General features: G+C 34.2%; 1 protein-coding gene across 3 annotated transcripts in view; it reads right to left on the reverse strand.

Moving 5' to 3' along the window:
- Positions 1 to 10,073, reverse strand: part of LOC123688947 (pyrokinin-1 receptor-like) — a 108,656-nt gene extending 98,583 nt beyond the window's left edge. For all 3 annotated transcript variants that reach the window (XM_045627702.1, XM_045627704.1, XM_045627703.1), the window contains exon 1: positions 9,934 to 10,073. The gene's annotated coding sequence lies outside the window, so the exon portion shown is untranslated. The remainder of the gene's footprint in view (positions 1 to 9,933) is intronic.
- Positions 10,074 to 16,528: the final 6,455 nt, after the last annotated feature.

A 16,528-nucleotide genomic window follows, 5' to 3' on the forward strand; every position in this document is an offset into this window, starting at 1 on the left:
CTACACTCTGTTCTGAATTGGAAAATTACAAACAATGGGATGAAATTTGAGAACCATCTGCTCGAATAATGATCGCTCAATGAAAAAAATATTCCAGTTCCCAATCATGATTCATCCTTAAAGAAAAGCGCAAAGAACCCATCATCACGTAAACTGATCTCCATCAAGAAGAATTACAGCCTGTTAAATAACAAGAATGACCATTATTTTTACATTCGATAAAATCGTAATACGAACCTCATTATCGAAATGAACTCTTGTGGATATTTCAGGAATAACTCCACTAGGATTTATCCAACTCAAGAACTCCTTCCAACTTATTTTTATCAACTATCTACCGAAATAAGAGGTCAGGACTTAGACAGTTGGAGATATTAAAAAGTTAGTAAGTACGTGAGGGATCCTCCATTTTAAATCCAGTATAAAACTTGAATAACTCACTTAGATTAGAGTCTCCATAAAAATGGAATATGGTGATGCCATTGTGCATTTTTATAATCTCCCAGCAATTTTCTGTGTTGAGTTTCATTCAAGAATATTTTTGTCGGGTGACTTGCTTCCATTAGGAATTATAACTGAGGATATTTGAATTTGCATAGCTTCTGTTGGAAAATTTGGGATTATGAATTATCTAGGAATTCGCAGACTGAACTTTTTTCCTGCAAAACATATTCCGAATATGGTAATTTTAAACCGAACCATTCTTCGTTTATCATGTAGTTGGAGATAAATAGGTTCATAAACTCCAAGATCTTGATCCATAAAATTTGAATTGTGAGCATGAAAAGGAGCTGTTATGAATAGATTATTATTATCATTTCTGCACCAATTCTATAGATGAAAATCATAAGATAACATAACAGTTTTCGAAATAATGTCCTGACAAAGGAGCAGCTTCATTTTTTGCCGATGCCACAATTGTTCAAAAAAAAATTTATTGACTTGGCATCAGACCAACTGATACAGAAATATTCGGTTGGGGAAAAAGTAAATAGTCAGAACATTGAACTCCCTGAAGAATTTCAGAATGGCATTTGAAAGAATTTCTTCAAAAATCTAAATGAAAAAGATGACAAAGCTAATTGGCCTGTAATTGGATAGATCATTTTTGTCTTTTTTTTGTAGGAAGGTATGACAATTGATTTCTTCAAAGCATCGGGAAATATGCCAGACCGGAAAGCAAAATTGATCAGAAAACAAATTGGCTTTAAAAATTGAGACCTCGTATTCTTGAGCTAGGAAGATAAATGCAGTATAGCAATTGATTTTTGTACAGAATTTTATGTGAAAAGCTCTTATACTTCCCGATTATTAGAAATAATAAACCTAAATTAGGATAGAGACATAGAGGAAAAAATAAATTATTATATTGTTTCCCCGCAAGGGAGACCTGACACGATACGACATGTCAATTATTACCTTTACTCAATCCCAAGTGATAATACCGGGTGTTTTATGAATTTTGCCCGTTTTTTTTTCTGAGGCCATATCAAACGAACCACCCGGTATATTCCCTTCATATTTGGCAAATAGGTTCCTAATTGAGAGCCCAAACATATCATGCAATAACCGCCTCGAAAATCCAGGTCTGGGTTAACAAAAATTATGAATCGTTTGAACCCTCGAAACAACACCCTGTACATCGGAATTTTGAAAATCTGTTTTAATATTCGGAAACACCACTAGAAACTAAACTGATATGTGTACTTCATATTTCGCGCAGACAGTTTTACTGACAAATTTTCAACGTAAAAGTGAAGTTTTGGAGAACTTGGATACCTGAAAGTGGTTTGAAGTGAATCCATATTGAATCCATAATTATTTCAACATTACTTTGTAATTCATTTTCACATTGGTTTTCCTTTTTATTGCTTTATACCATTTCAGTTTTTATTTTTGAGTTATTCTCTTTTCGTTTCTCATTACTGCACAAATTTTCAACGTGACCGTGAAATTTTTAAGAATTTGGTTTGCTGGAATTGGTTTAAAGTAATTTTTAGTGATGGATCTAATCAAAAAAAGAGAAGAGGCTAGCCAGAAAATTAAATACAATCCAAATGTGATTCGGAAAGCAGTTCGAGATATTCTGAAACGAACAAGAAAATGTTAAGATCAAAATGAAGGACATTTCGAGCCGTTTTTGTAGTTATTTTTTTAATTATTTTGTTATTATGTTTATTTGTTCATAATTGTTTCAAAATGTACGATATCACCCTAATGCAACTTAATTCTCAATAAATAGGAACTGAAATAGTATGCAGCTATAAAAAGGAAAACCAATGTAAAAATGAATTACAAAGTAATGTTGAAAAAAATATGGATTCAATATTCATTGTTAAAAGTCACTTCAAACCACTTTCAGGTATCCGAGTGCTCAAAAACTTCACTTTTACGTTGAAAATTTGTGCAGTAAAACTGTCTGCTCGAAAATTTGAAATACACGTATCAATTTAGTTTTAAGTGGTGTTTCCGAATATTAAAACAGATTCTCAAAACTCCGATGTACAGGGTGTTGTTTCAAGGGTTCAAACAATTCATAATTTTTGTTAACCTGGACCTGGATTTTCGAAGCGGTTATTGCATAATACGTTTGGGCTCTCAATTAGGAACATATTTGCCGAATAAGAAGAAAATATACCGGGTGGTTTGTTGGATATGGCCTCAGAAAGAAACGGGCAAATTTCATAAAACACCCTATATCTCGGCTACGAAGACAGTAAGACCCAATAAATGGGGTATCTCCAGAACCGCCTTGGTGCCACCTATGCACCTGTGAAGTATTTCCGTTTCCCAATGAAACACCCTGTTTAATCGTAATCGCTCTCACAAGTATTGAAATAGTCGAAATGTTTTCCTCTCGTGAATGAAATGTAGTAAAGTGTTGAAAATATCGCCAGCAATAACTTTCCATCCAGTGATCCTTCCATTTCCATTCCGTTTTACAGCCACTAACTCTTCTTTTTATCAGCTCAATCTAGCGCGATGAACGTTACCATCCTTGAACCTAATTTGAAACTTTGGAAGTTGTCCATAATCAGAATTCTGGCATGATTTGTTCATGAAAATCATTCCTCTTTTCATTCTACGAGCTGTGCAGTGCACTCAACTATTTCTATGAAATTAAACTCATTGGGGTTTCCCGTTTTCTCGAAGTTTTCTTGTGTTTGAAGACAGAGTGTAGCGGTTTTATTCGATTCAAGTGGAACACACTTCAAAAACTTTCGAGGGTAAATGGGATTGCAGTATGACATTTGAGAATGAAAAAGAATGAAATGTGATCCAGTTAACGCCTTAAGAAAAAATATAACAGAAAGCCATGATGTAAAGTTGAGAGCTTTTGAGCGCTCATTCGAAAACGTTATAAAATTAAAATCAATTTCCATAATGCTCTTAAGATGTGTTTCGGATGTTGTCTTCAGCTAATATGTTTACATTTGTTGAATCTTCTGGTGAAATTGAGAACTAAATTTCGTATTGCATAGGTTTACAACTTTGCTTCCGCCATTTTTTTCCGGAATTCGAGGCTTTATTGTGAAAAACTGGTTTTACATTTATGATTCAAAGTATTGTCCATCGCTAGCCGTTCCTTTCTCTCATTTTTCGAGCAGCGTACAAATACCGTGTTGAAAAAACTGGTGCGATTGATCCAATTTTTCATTTCTTCATGAGACCAGAAGAGCTGGTTAGCCAGGCCGTGTGCCCTTGATCGAAACAAGTGATAGGAAGCAAAGTCTAGAGAATACGACGGGTGCGGTAGGAATTCCCTATTCAACGTTTCCAAGTATGTCTAGACCACTTTCGCAACATGGTGTCGAGCATTGTAATGCTGTAAAATCACTTTATCATGTTTCTCGTTGTATTGCGGCCGTTTGTCTTTCAATGCTCGGCTCAAACGCATTATTTTTGTTCGATAACAATCGAATGTGATTGTTTAGTCGATTTTAACAAACCATAATACACTATGCCGAGCTGGTCCCACCAACTGAGCATGATCTTGGAACCGTGAATATTCGGTATGGCTGTCGACGTGGAGGTATGGCCAGGATATCCCTATGATTTTCTGCGCTAGGAATTATCGTAATGAACCCATTTTCGTCTTCAGTCACAATGCGATGCAGAAATTCTTTTCGTGTTCGCCTTGCAAGCAGCTGTTCACAAGCAAACAAACACCGTTCAACATATCTCGGCTTAAACTCGTACGGCACCCAATTTTCTTGTTTCTGAATCATTTCCATGACTTTCAGGCTTTATCGAATGGCTTGGTGACTCCCCAAGATCCTGTCAATTATTGTTGCATTTGATACAAGTCTAGTAATGCCTTCAATTCTGCATCGTCGAAAATCGTCTCCCTTCCACCTTCATGACGTCAAAATCACAGTTCTTGAAGCGTTTGGAACACTGTCGGCACGTTCTGTCATTAGAAGTGGCCTCGCCATAGGTATTTGGGAGCATTCGATGAGCCTCAGCTGCAGATTTCTTCATATCAAAGCAGAAAATTAAAATCTCCCCCAATTGACGAGAATTTGGCTCGTAAACTGACATGTTTTATCGTGAATAACTTTATGATGCTGACACAAATCGACTAATATTTCGATGTTGTTATATAAACAAATACCCGAGCTTATTCTATGCCATCTACGATCTATTTATTTCGACTGCCACAGTCATCTATTGCAAAATGGCGGATGCAAGGTTATACATTAGAAGCAACTTCTTCCTCGTACAAATAAGGTTTTTTTCATATACTTCATTCAACATGACCAGTAATTGGCGTCCTTCTTTAATTTTACCAACCCTGTAAGCAGCGACAATTTCCTCACTTATATTCAGTTCATCAATCAGTACCTTGAACCGTGTTAACAGATTTTCACCATCAATTTCCTAGAAACTAATCATTCGAATATTCTTATTTCTCGACAGCTGCTTCAGAGAATCCACTTTTTGTTCCAACTTCTTATGAGAATTTTATTTCAGAATATTCTATTCACAATTTCTATTTCAGCTTACAAAGATGCGATTTTAGGATTTTAGCATCGTATAGAGTGAATTTTTAAGCGAGTTCTTTAGATATTATATTGATGAGAGTATCGGAAATACTTTCAATAACACTCTCCGATATCAACGCTTCAATGATCTTTATCTTTTGAACATCTTCTGTGAATAAAGTCAATCAAAAACGGATAACAATTACAAATTGCTTGTATCTCACAAAACATGAAAATTTATAAGCCAAATTACACAGAAATCTAACACAGCTGTCACATATACGTCTGTTCTTGATGAATGTTCAATCACATTAAATACCTGGAATTTCGAAGAGAATTCTTCTCAAGAAACTCGACTACCTAATGTCATCAATCATACCGTAAATAACCAAAATCGGTGGACTCTTCCGAAAATTAGATCTGTTAGAACGAAAGTTCTTAGGTGACTTCAAATATCATTTCATAATTCACACAGATGTATTCTATCTTCACCTGAAAGTTGTTCTAGTGGTAACCAGACATCCTGTATAAAGGGTTTCTAGTATTTTCGAAAACTTAATGAAATTTGTTTGTATTCACAACGCACTGCAAGAAACTTTCAAGAACTTTGTCATATTGCTTTACTTTGAAAATCGAAAAATGTTAATTCGCTGAGTATTATTATTTTCGAAAATAAAGAATATAAAATACCATTCGCTATCTTTAAATCATAATGCGGATTTAAAATTAAATTCACATGAATAACAGTTGATTCTTTCCGTGCCAAAACCCTCGGATTCTGATTGTTAAATACGGTGAAAATTTCATTCAATTTTACGCTTCGCTTGAATGTGGTTGGTTCCCTTCTGTTATTTTTGACTTAACGAGAATGAGATTCTGTCATTCATTCAGTCCAACGGGCCCCTGTATGGAAATACTGGGGGAAAAACGAAATTCCCAATTCCTGTCAACCAATACCTTTGATTTCATAAGACAAGCGGATTCATCCTAGTGACATTGATGTTATTGAATTCGTTTCGTTTCTAGTGTATTTTTCTAATAATCATCCTTCGGAATCGTTCGAAGAAAAAAAATTTGACCACCTTTGAAATTTTTAAGGATTACGTTTCGACATATGTGGTATCCGAAAATTGAGCAAAAAAGGTTTACTGTTCTGAGGAAATTATCAGAGTTGTTTTCGGAAACTATTAGAGCTATTTGATTAAATTCAGTCTAAAAATCAGATATTCTACCGCTTTGACTCCGGAGTACGATCTAAGCATTTTGAGAATCATCATAGTTCACATCAAGTTCTAAATCATTTCAAGGATATCAAAAATAAACGTAAATTATTATTCCCATATTGGAATCAACACTTGCTTTTAATTAGGATACCATACAACTCAGTTATATAAACATTTTTATATCGTCTGAATGAAATTTTCATTCACTTTCAATACATTTTATGATTACAGGTCATTTCATTTGGAAAAACGTACTTTTTATCATTTTAGTATGTCTCGTGAAGCCTGTGATTTTGAACAACATTGTATGATGAATGAATTTTATTTCATTACACTTGAACGATATTGGTAATCCACACCTGAAATTTCAGATTTCTAGGATTTCAATTACCAAAATGATGAACGTTTAATTGAAGCTATATTTTCACAAAAAATAGGAAATCAATCGATCACTCAAAAACCGCTTGAAATAAGGACGAAAAAGTTAATACATAAATAATCAAGAGGCTACGGCAAACCGAAAAAAGTATTATTATGCAAAGTGTCCCATCTGAAATATCGAAGTTGTTAGTACTTTTTGATATAAGCGACAACACCCTGTATATAATATTCCTCATTTTAAACAGGTTTGACGACCCAATTACAGGTTATTAAAAACAAATACCTATAAAATCAATGATAATCAGTACAAAAAAATAAATACTATATCCTGAACGTAATCCAATAGAACAATAAAAATTTAGAGATTCATACACCTCAACAGACAGTTAAAAAAACAACATACAAGAAAGAAATGGAAATTCAATATAATATAATGTACTACGTGATCATATTACCTTCAAATGTTTTCATTTAAATACAAATCACAGATATAATCCAGAAAATGAGAAGGCAGATCACATCTATCTGCTATAGAATTAACAACGGAACAGGCAAATCTCAGTGGTGACTGCAAAAGCAAATTAGTTCTAGGTGTCGTTTAAAATTGAATACTTAATCATATCAAAAAAATCATTTTAGAAAATTATTTAATTGATTCAGTCCTTACTTGGTGGAAAATTATATTGATTAGAAAATGCATTCCAGTTTAGTATACCTAAGTTGCAAACCTATTTTAGCTTAATAGAGAATATCATGGAATAATAATGTAATTTATAATGAATAAACTTGTTAATATCATAATTTCAGTTTTCAGAATTCAAATAGACCAAGTTCTACAGAAACTTCTAATAGGTAATTAAACTTGAGACACCCTGTTCATAGCTATATACAGTTCTGTTTTATTTGAAAAAACTCGTTTATTTTTTTCGCTTATCTCAAAAAAAGCAATGACCTGGTGTAGGCAGCTTTTAAGCAAAACAGAGATGTTGTTCATTTATTATGTAGTATGAGATATGATTTAATAAAATGTCAATGTTGTTGATTATACCACGCATAATCTATACATATCAAAATTTACGGAACCTCTTTCGAAATTAACGAAGTTCCTAGGTATTTGAATTATATCAGTGAGTCGTACTTTACTTTTCAAAACTATTTCATTTCCAGTAAAATTTACGTTTTCGATTTTGATGAAATTTTCCAGTTGAGTTATTACACTCGAATGTGGTATCCTGACAACGCACTTTCCTCCATCTTTTCTATGAATTCAGATGCAATATTATTTGCATCATTTTTCATACTAGGTTTCACCTCAGGAAAGCACTTACGTACCTACGTTTCACCTATACATTTTCTCTAACTGTTCAAAAGGTTTCATTTTGAAACTTATATGAGCTAAAATGATATTTTCCATAATGCAGAATGCTATATCTGAACCGAAATTCGAATGAAATTAGTATATCATTGAGGGTTGCCCAAAACAGACTCTGAAATTATAGGTGCTTCATCATCCAAAATTTCCTCGATAACATCTCTTTATTAGTGAAATAACACGGTCATCGCGAAAATAGTTATGATGCCTATTATTTCCGGTTTCCCTAATGGAATTCTGATGAAATTTCCGATTGATGGAGAACAAATAGCATTTTTGGTACGAGTAGCACCGTCAGAATCATAGAAAACTAAATCAGATTTTTTAGTTTGATGAAAAATCAATTTATTATTTCATATATTTGTATTATACCTTCAAAACTAATTGCAACCAAAAACTAATTATTACACCAATGGATTTTACTGAGGAAAGTGCCTGTAAAATGTTTTTTTCATGTTTATAGCAGCATTAATGAAGAAGTTATGAGAACTCTGCATTTCACGCTATTTTCCAATTTTCTCTCACAGCATGTGAACAGTTGATCTCATAAGATTGCTATTTTCACCAAATTAATTTTCTCAAAAATCAAGCCCGAAAAAGTGCGATTGATTTTTTTTCTAGCTCAAAGAAACTCTAAGATCCCCTCATTAGACAACGAATTTGGGACACCTAATAGAATTATGATTTCATGTTCATCGCGGTTACTATAACCATAGAAAATTAATTCGAAACATCGACAAAAAATTTCTATATTTCCTTAAAAAAAAACTGACTGGGGGAAAATTTTGTTTGTATATGCGAAATAATCACAAAAATGTACATGCCAAATTATAAGAGGATCCTTTCATTTGATAGACTAACCGACTACAATGACATGATAAAAAATCACATCTCATGTACAGAGTGATTCACCGGAATGGACTATTAGACATTCATAGAAAACTTTGCATCAAAAGATACAAAGACAATGATCTTTCTCCCTAAAATATTTTCAGATCTCTTCAACTTCCGGTTATACCGGAAACAAACTATTAATTCCTCATTTCAAATGGCACACTAGGTATTTTATTGCATCATTAGATATCTTTTTTGATGACAATTTCAGCAATATGTCATACCTTGGGTGAAAACTCAACGGTTCATGAATTAATGGGATTCTTATGAAAAAATGGTGGCCATGAGGACTCACATTTTTTTGAATATGTCGGCAAGAAAAGTTTTTTCGATTCTGCAAAAAGGCTCTTTGCGGTTTGGACTGTACTGGGTGTTTTTCAGAAGATCATCAACTTGGACAACTAAATTCATCAAAACTCAAGATTTTCAAATTAGAACCTAAATTTTTTATCATTTCAGTCAATTCTACGTATAAAGAATGGGGGTTATTTAAAAAAACCCTATACCCTATACTCTTCAAGAGTTATCGAGGGAGAACTTGAAATGAGGTCGAACCGCTCTTTTTGAATTTAACATAATCAGTATGCTTATTCAACTTTAACTAAACAAGCGCGTCAATCGTTTTAATCCGGTGTCTATGTTCTTCTAGAATTTGAAATTTATTAACGAAATTTTCATTCGATTTTTGAATTCTTCGCATTTCTCCAAAAAAGTAACTGAAATTTGAACGAACTACAAAAATTAAACAAAATAAATAAAAATTTTAACAAAGAAGTAATTTTATGTGACAAGCATCACATATAAAATTCATCAACGGAGTATGATAATCCAAAGAGCACTAAATATTTACGCTTAATTATAAAATATTAGGAAAAAATTACAGAAGTAATTTTCCAATTTAGAAAAAGTGAAAATAATAATTTTAAATAAAATTCTTCATTTTCGTAGAACATAATTCATTTCATAAAAACTACAAATAAATCATGCCAATCACTTTAAAAAATCACAATGGAACAAAAAAAAAATAAAATTTTCCTCGGAAAATTCCATTTTGTTTCTTGAAAAAATTGAAAAATACCTGTCATTCTCGTCAACAATCCCCTCAGGAATTTATTCTCCCCGAGAAAATCCCATAAGTCGTGCATCAAGTGGAGAATCAACAATATCACATCGGAAAATCGTGTGTGACGCGCTCAGTTTTCCAGCCGGCAGGGTCGTTTTCCGTGAAATCCAAACGGGAAACTGAAGAGCGAAACCGCTTTGGACCACGTCGAGCACGCACACTCAAGCTCCGTTCATAAATTGGTGGCCCGAAGAGTAACACCTCCGAATCTGATTCCCACGTCTGATCCAAATGTAATTTCCCTTGGGCAGACAACGATAAGTACCGTGAAGGAAACGAGGATGATATCAAATAAACTTATCAATGGATAATTTATAATGTCTCTTTTTATCTCCCTCAATACTGGGTCATAAGTATTAAGAGAGAATACCACCATTTGACTGTTCAGTTCAAAACGAAATTAATGATTTTTTCCTCATACAACCACCGATTTTCATAGGGTTTCAATAAAATTTATTTGAACAATAATCTACATTATGGAACCTCAATATTTTTAACAAAAAAAATTTTGGTAACTTTTCGCTTTTAGAGAAAGAATTGATGATATGTACTGGGTTTTTCACCATAATTTGACCCCCCTTTAAATTTGTTACTAAAAGAGGTACAAAAAGATGTTTTCTCTAATTCTGTGGTTATTCCGTTCATTCTTCCACATCTTGTAGAACAAAATCGTGCGAGAATATATCAGAAACGCACAGTTTTCATGGTTATATTTCATTATTCTATGTTGGTACTCCGAACTTTCCGCCACGGCTTTATCTGTCAATTCATCAATTTGCCTTGAAGAAATCAGTTTTGCCAACCAACATTTTTCAATGCAAAAATCACCAAATTATATTTATGGAAATATTTCATCAATTTCAATGAAAATGCAATGAATTAGAGAAAATAATGTATAATACTCGTACAGAAGACTCATTCACCACTCGTTCATTCCAAAACTCGCCACTTCGTGGCTCGTTTTTGAATTTTGAACTCGTGGAAGAATATCAATGCCTTCTGCACTTGTATTATAGATAACTATTCTACAAAAGGTTCACGAAATCGACTATTGTTTTTCGAAATGATTTCACAAAACGAAATACATACAGAGTGCGCAACATATTGATTGCAACTTCATTCTTTCAAATGGAACACCTTGTATATTTTTCTATATTTGACTAGCTCTTTTTCCCCTGATTTCGAATATATAACATATGTTGGGCCTATCTCTCTTAATATGAGTACCAAAGAGTTTCAAATTTTAAGAACCACCTGGCAAGCTAAGTAATCAGTTTTCAAGTGGAAGGCTGCGATAACTCAAAATGCCCTTTTTTGAGTTATCTCGTTGGCAACGATATGACATACGAATGAATCTATTCATCTAATATGCACTACACAGAAGCGGAAAAATTTGAAATATTTCACTTTATGTGAAGAACAATAAAAATAAGAAAGCTACATGGATAGAATACATGGAGTTGCATCCAAATCATCCAATTCCAATTTATAGTGAAAAACGTATGTCATATCGTTGCCAACGAGATAACTCAAGAAAGGGCATTTTGAGTTATCCCAGCCTACCACTTGAAAACTGATTACTGAGCATGCCAGGGGGTTCTTAAAATTTGAAACTCTGTGGTACTCAGAATAAGAGAGATAGACCAAACATATGTATATATTCAAATTCAGGGAAAAAAGAGCTAGTCAAATATAGAAAAATATACAGGGTGTTCCTTTTGAAAAAATGAAGTTGCAATCAATATGTTGCTCACTGTGTATATATTTCGTTTTGTGAAATAATTTTAAAAAACACTATTCGATTTCGTGAAACTTTTGTGAAAAAAATTTGTTTGTAACTCTTTTAGTAACAAAGTTAAAGGAGGGGTCAAATTATGGTGGAAAACCCGGTACAATGCACAAAGCACTTAAATATTTTCAAAATATTCGTGAAAAAAGCCTACCAAAAATCAGTATAACAGAGATAAAACTATAATTTTGTGAAAAAATAATAGAGCGTCGTAAAGTGCTGCCCTCCACTTAATTGCTTCGAAAAGAGAAAGAAGATGAAGTGAATGTACAACTTCGTACACCGTACAAAGTTTGGTCATCGTACGACTGCCAAAGGGAAATGAATAGGTAATAAAGTTTGACCAATACGCAGAAAGCCTCATGGTGGTAAACCCTCTTAAAGAGGGGTCTATACCGTCCCAGCGTTCAGTTCAAAAAGGTTAAGGTGTATTTTACGCTAGAGACTAGGTACCGATTTAACGGGTGTTAAAAAACAAAGTTGCTATACTTTGGGAGCTCATTAGGTTCCTCGAAGTAAGTAAAAATTTCATATAAATTAGAACCTGCAAATGAGACGTTTTGGAGATATAAGCGATTTTCGGTTTTCAAATTAACTACTAGCGCAACCAAATGTTCGATTCGATTTATTTTCATCTTTCAGACGTCTTGTTTACTGAACTGACAATTAAAATGTTTTATAGTCGGTTCACCACAAAAAAAAACTGGTATCAAACATTTGGTTTTCGTTTTCATATGACATTTACGTATTTTTATTGAGTATTTTGCATCCAATTCGAGTTGTCACTTCCTTTCACTTTGTTCTTAAGAAAAAGTTAATATTCCTGAATTTGGAAATGACTTATTCTAATATTGAAGTAAGTGACGATATGGTTTTCATGTATGGAGCGCGTTGTCTTTTAGTTATGCAGAGGCTGTAACCTCTTTGTTACAACTTTCTTGTTTCGTTGAATAAATTGAATTTGCAATGTAGCATGCTACAAGGCTTATCCCGTTCGTCAATTTTCTTCTATGTGAAGTTCAATCAAGTTGTTAGACGATTGAGGGAAACTGGTTCCTTGAAAAAACGGAAAATCAGCGGAAGTAGGAATAAAAATAGAATAGATTTTTTTTCCTACAACTGATATGGAGAGTAGCATATTCTTCATAGCTTACTCAATTTCATAATTATGTATTTCTCAAACTGAGAAATTTTTTGTCGAAAAATTTTCGTAAAATTATCCATCCCTCAGAAAATTGAAAAAAATTAAAAGATCCTTCATGGGACTGTTGTACAATTTCATTGATTGATTCGACTATGTAGATCACGAAAATGCTTGCTGTTTGGCAGACATGAAGTATAATACGAGTAGTTGATAGTTATCATTGCTAGGCAACACTTTTTCCCTCCGGCGGATGACAAGTAAAACTTAATATTATGAGATTATCACTATACTTCAAAAAAAATATGTTTTACTGATATAGAAGGGCCTATAGATTTGGGCACTCAGTTATAAAACATCTAACAGAAAAACAGCATAACCAAACTCCGATTAAAGCAACTCATGATCCCTAATTTCCCAAGCGGCTTACGTATCAATATGGCCCTTTTTTTATTCAGCCCTGATACCTTTGAACGATCCCTATCTTCCCGTATTATTCCTGTTCACAGGACTTTCAACCATCCTGATTAATGAGTCTCGAGACTGCCTGTGGGTTTCGAGTGGGTCGGCGCTAAGAATTAGCAATGCCATTGTCAGTTGAAGACTCAAACTTCGCAAGTAGGTGAAGCTTATTCATTAATGAATTCAGAAAGTCCCCCGAATTGTTTTAAAGTTCACGGTATCTTAATGTAGACAGGTTCCGTTTTTGATGAGATGTTTTAAACAGATTTCGAACTTTTCGATAATGTTCCTGTTGAGTTGATGTTAGAACTTTCTTACAATGTATATATCAAAAAAAATTCTGGGTCTTTCAAACAATAGATAGTAACAAGTCAATAGTTATTCGTTTAACTAGACAGCAAAGTAGTAGATTGACTGCCGTGGCTGATAGTTCATAGCCGAGCATAACGAGGCTAGGAATTCAGATAATGTAGTCAATCTACTTCAACAAATAATTTGTTCTGCGATTGTTTATAGTGATGTATGTAAGATATTGTATTTGCAAATTATACTGATAAAGAAACAAGAAACCAGAAGGAGCTGTTTAAATTTAATTTTTTTATTTTGGAAAAACATAGATAGAATAGCAAGGAGTAAATGATTGAATTTGGAGAAAAAAATCGTAAAGGTGTTTTCATGTAGACAATTTTTCTTACTTAAATATTGTAGTCGTTTTTTGCAAGTTCGAAGAGACACAAAGTCTTAAGTTGTTGTTAAAATGCTTAGAGCACGTATACGCGGAATTTATCGCCAGCTAAGTGAATTGAAAGAGGTCGAATTATTGGTGTATGGGAGGCGAGGTTGTCATCTCGAGAAATTGCTAACCGTACGAAAAGAAATTAAACTACTGTTATGAAATGTTGTCAAGCTTGGTTTAATAATGCCTAAAATCGAAGAAGGGTCGGCACCGGACGTCGAACGGGCCCAAATGAAGTTCAAGATTGACGTCTAAGACTTATGGCCATTAGAGACCGATTTGCCACAACTCTTTGGCTGATGAGTGTTCAGGAAAACGAGGCCATCCCATAACTGTCCGAACGGCTTACCGCCGGATAAGGTCTTTTGGACTGCAGCATTCTCGATCCCATCTTGAGTTACCTCAAATTACAGTGGCATAGAACGTCAACATTGGAAAGTGGAATGGCATCAGGTTGTCTTTTCTGATTAATCGCGATTCTCCTTGGGTCACATGATGGCCGAAGAAGAGTAAGACGACGCCGGGGAGAAAGACGTGAACCTCAGTTTGATGTTGAGCGTCATGTACACCGGACAGTAAGCGTTATGGTATGGAATGCTTTTGCACATGTAAATAGGTCACCTTTAGTCTTCATTCGAGGTAACAGGACAGCGATGCGTTACCTTCAAGAAATAGTGGAGTCATATGTCTTATCCACGCACTATTTGTTCGTTATTTGTCGAACTTCAAATGTTAAGATCTTTTGTATCGGGTGTCCCTAATTCGTTGTCTAGTGAGGGGATCTCAGAATCCTCTCTCAAAAAGCGAGCCATTCATTTTTTCCTAGCTCAAAGAGGTTCTGAAATCCCTCAAAAAATATCGAATTTGGGACAACCGATAAATGTATCCCCATGACGTGCATAAAAGTGTATCTTTGCGCGCGTAAATGAATAATAATAATAAATTCCTTCGCAGAAATAATATTATACAGTCTACACACAAACAAAATTCCCACAAAGGCTGAGCCGGTCCGTGGGGTGAACAACCAAAATATGAAAATAAATGCAGAAAATTACTATTTTGTGTGCACTAGTATGAACATTGAAAAATTCGTGTCCCAAAATCTCATTGATGAAAATTCACCAAAATCATAAATGTAACGAATTCATAATAGATCCAGATAGTTCAAAATTCAAAAGTAGTCAAATCGGCTCTACAAACGAAGAAATTATTGGTATTCGAATCCTCAAATGGTGCAACGACAGAAAAGAATTTACCATTCAAAGCAAGCATCTTCCCTATAAATTGCCTCATTATCTCTCTCTCGATGATCCCACCCCTGTTTTCCATTCCGATTTGACATTTTAATACGAACTATCCGGTCTGGATGCGTATTTCCTTTCCCTTTCCTTGCTCTGTAGATGACAGTTCCGTCCACAAATGCGTACGATTGTGTAAAATTCAAAATGTTAACAGAACAGTGTTCATGGGAATGTCAATAATGCACAGTTTTGAAATAAACTAATATATTTAATGAACTACTGGAAGGAGTTTGTCTTAAGCGACCTCTTCCTGTGCATATCCCTCACTTCATGACTGATAACGAATCCATACCATAAATTAAGACATAGAAACATGAAATGCTCAAGGTAGGTTCGGATCCAGATTGGACGAAATCCGACTAGGAATTCTGTAAATATGGCACCTCAAAATTTTATTTTCCCGTTAATTTCCAAGATTCGATCGAGATGAAAATTTGCATTCGATATAGGATAAATCAAACTTTTCGAAATTTCATGTAAACGACGTAGAAACCGATTCATCTAAGTTGGTTTTTCAGGGAAAAGCTTCATCAGCCGACTGGGAGAAAATTTTGAGTCAATTAGATTATCAAACCTAGCGTATCGTGCATAAAAAGTAAAACCTGTTGGACCTGAATCTTTTTCTGGTCTTGGAAAAGGCCGCTTTAGGGAAGCCATCCTGCAATGGGAGAAACACTCCTCTGCCTTTTCATAGAATTTTGAGATTTCATCTTGCACAACGTCGCTTTCTCACCCTTGCACGGCCAGCATACATGCCTAAATAGAATCTGGATTCAGTTACCACTTCAGACGTTTAAGAGTAAGAAGGTGAAAGATTAGATCCTCAATTTTCTATGGAAAAGCATGTGCACCACTCAGTTAAAATTATGATATGAGGAGAAGTATTGCTTGTGGAAGCAGATCATTTTTGGTGTTGACCAAACTTCTTTTATTGGATGATGATGCTCGACGATATATAGACTAAATTACGTTGGCCCTTTCTCAAGACAATCAAGTCGATTTTCCGTTTTTTCACCCATTAAATACTTCTAGGACATCAACAAAACAAGTTTTTTTCGTTAAGCATATCCTCCAACGACTCTAAAGAGAAAATCGATCAACTCGTTAGGATTATATTATGA

Source organism: Harmonia axyridis, chromosome 1 (genome assembly GCF_914767665.1).
Source record: "Harmonia axyridis chromosome 1, icHarAxyr1.1, whole genome shotgun sequence".
Lineage (NCBI taxonomy): Eukaryota > Metazoa > Arthropoda > Insecta > Coleoptera > Coccinellidae > Harmonia > Harmonia axyridis.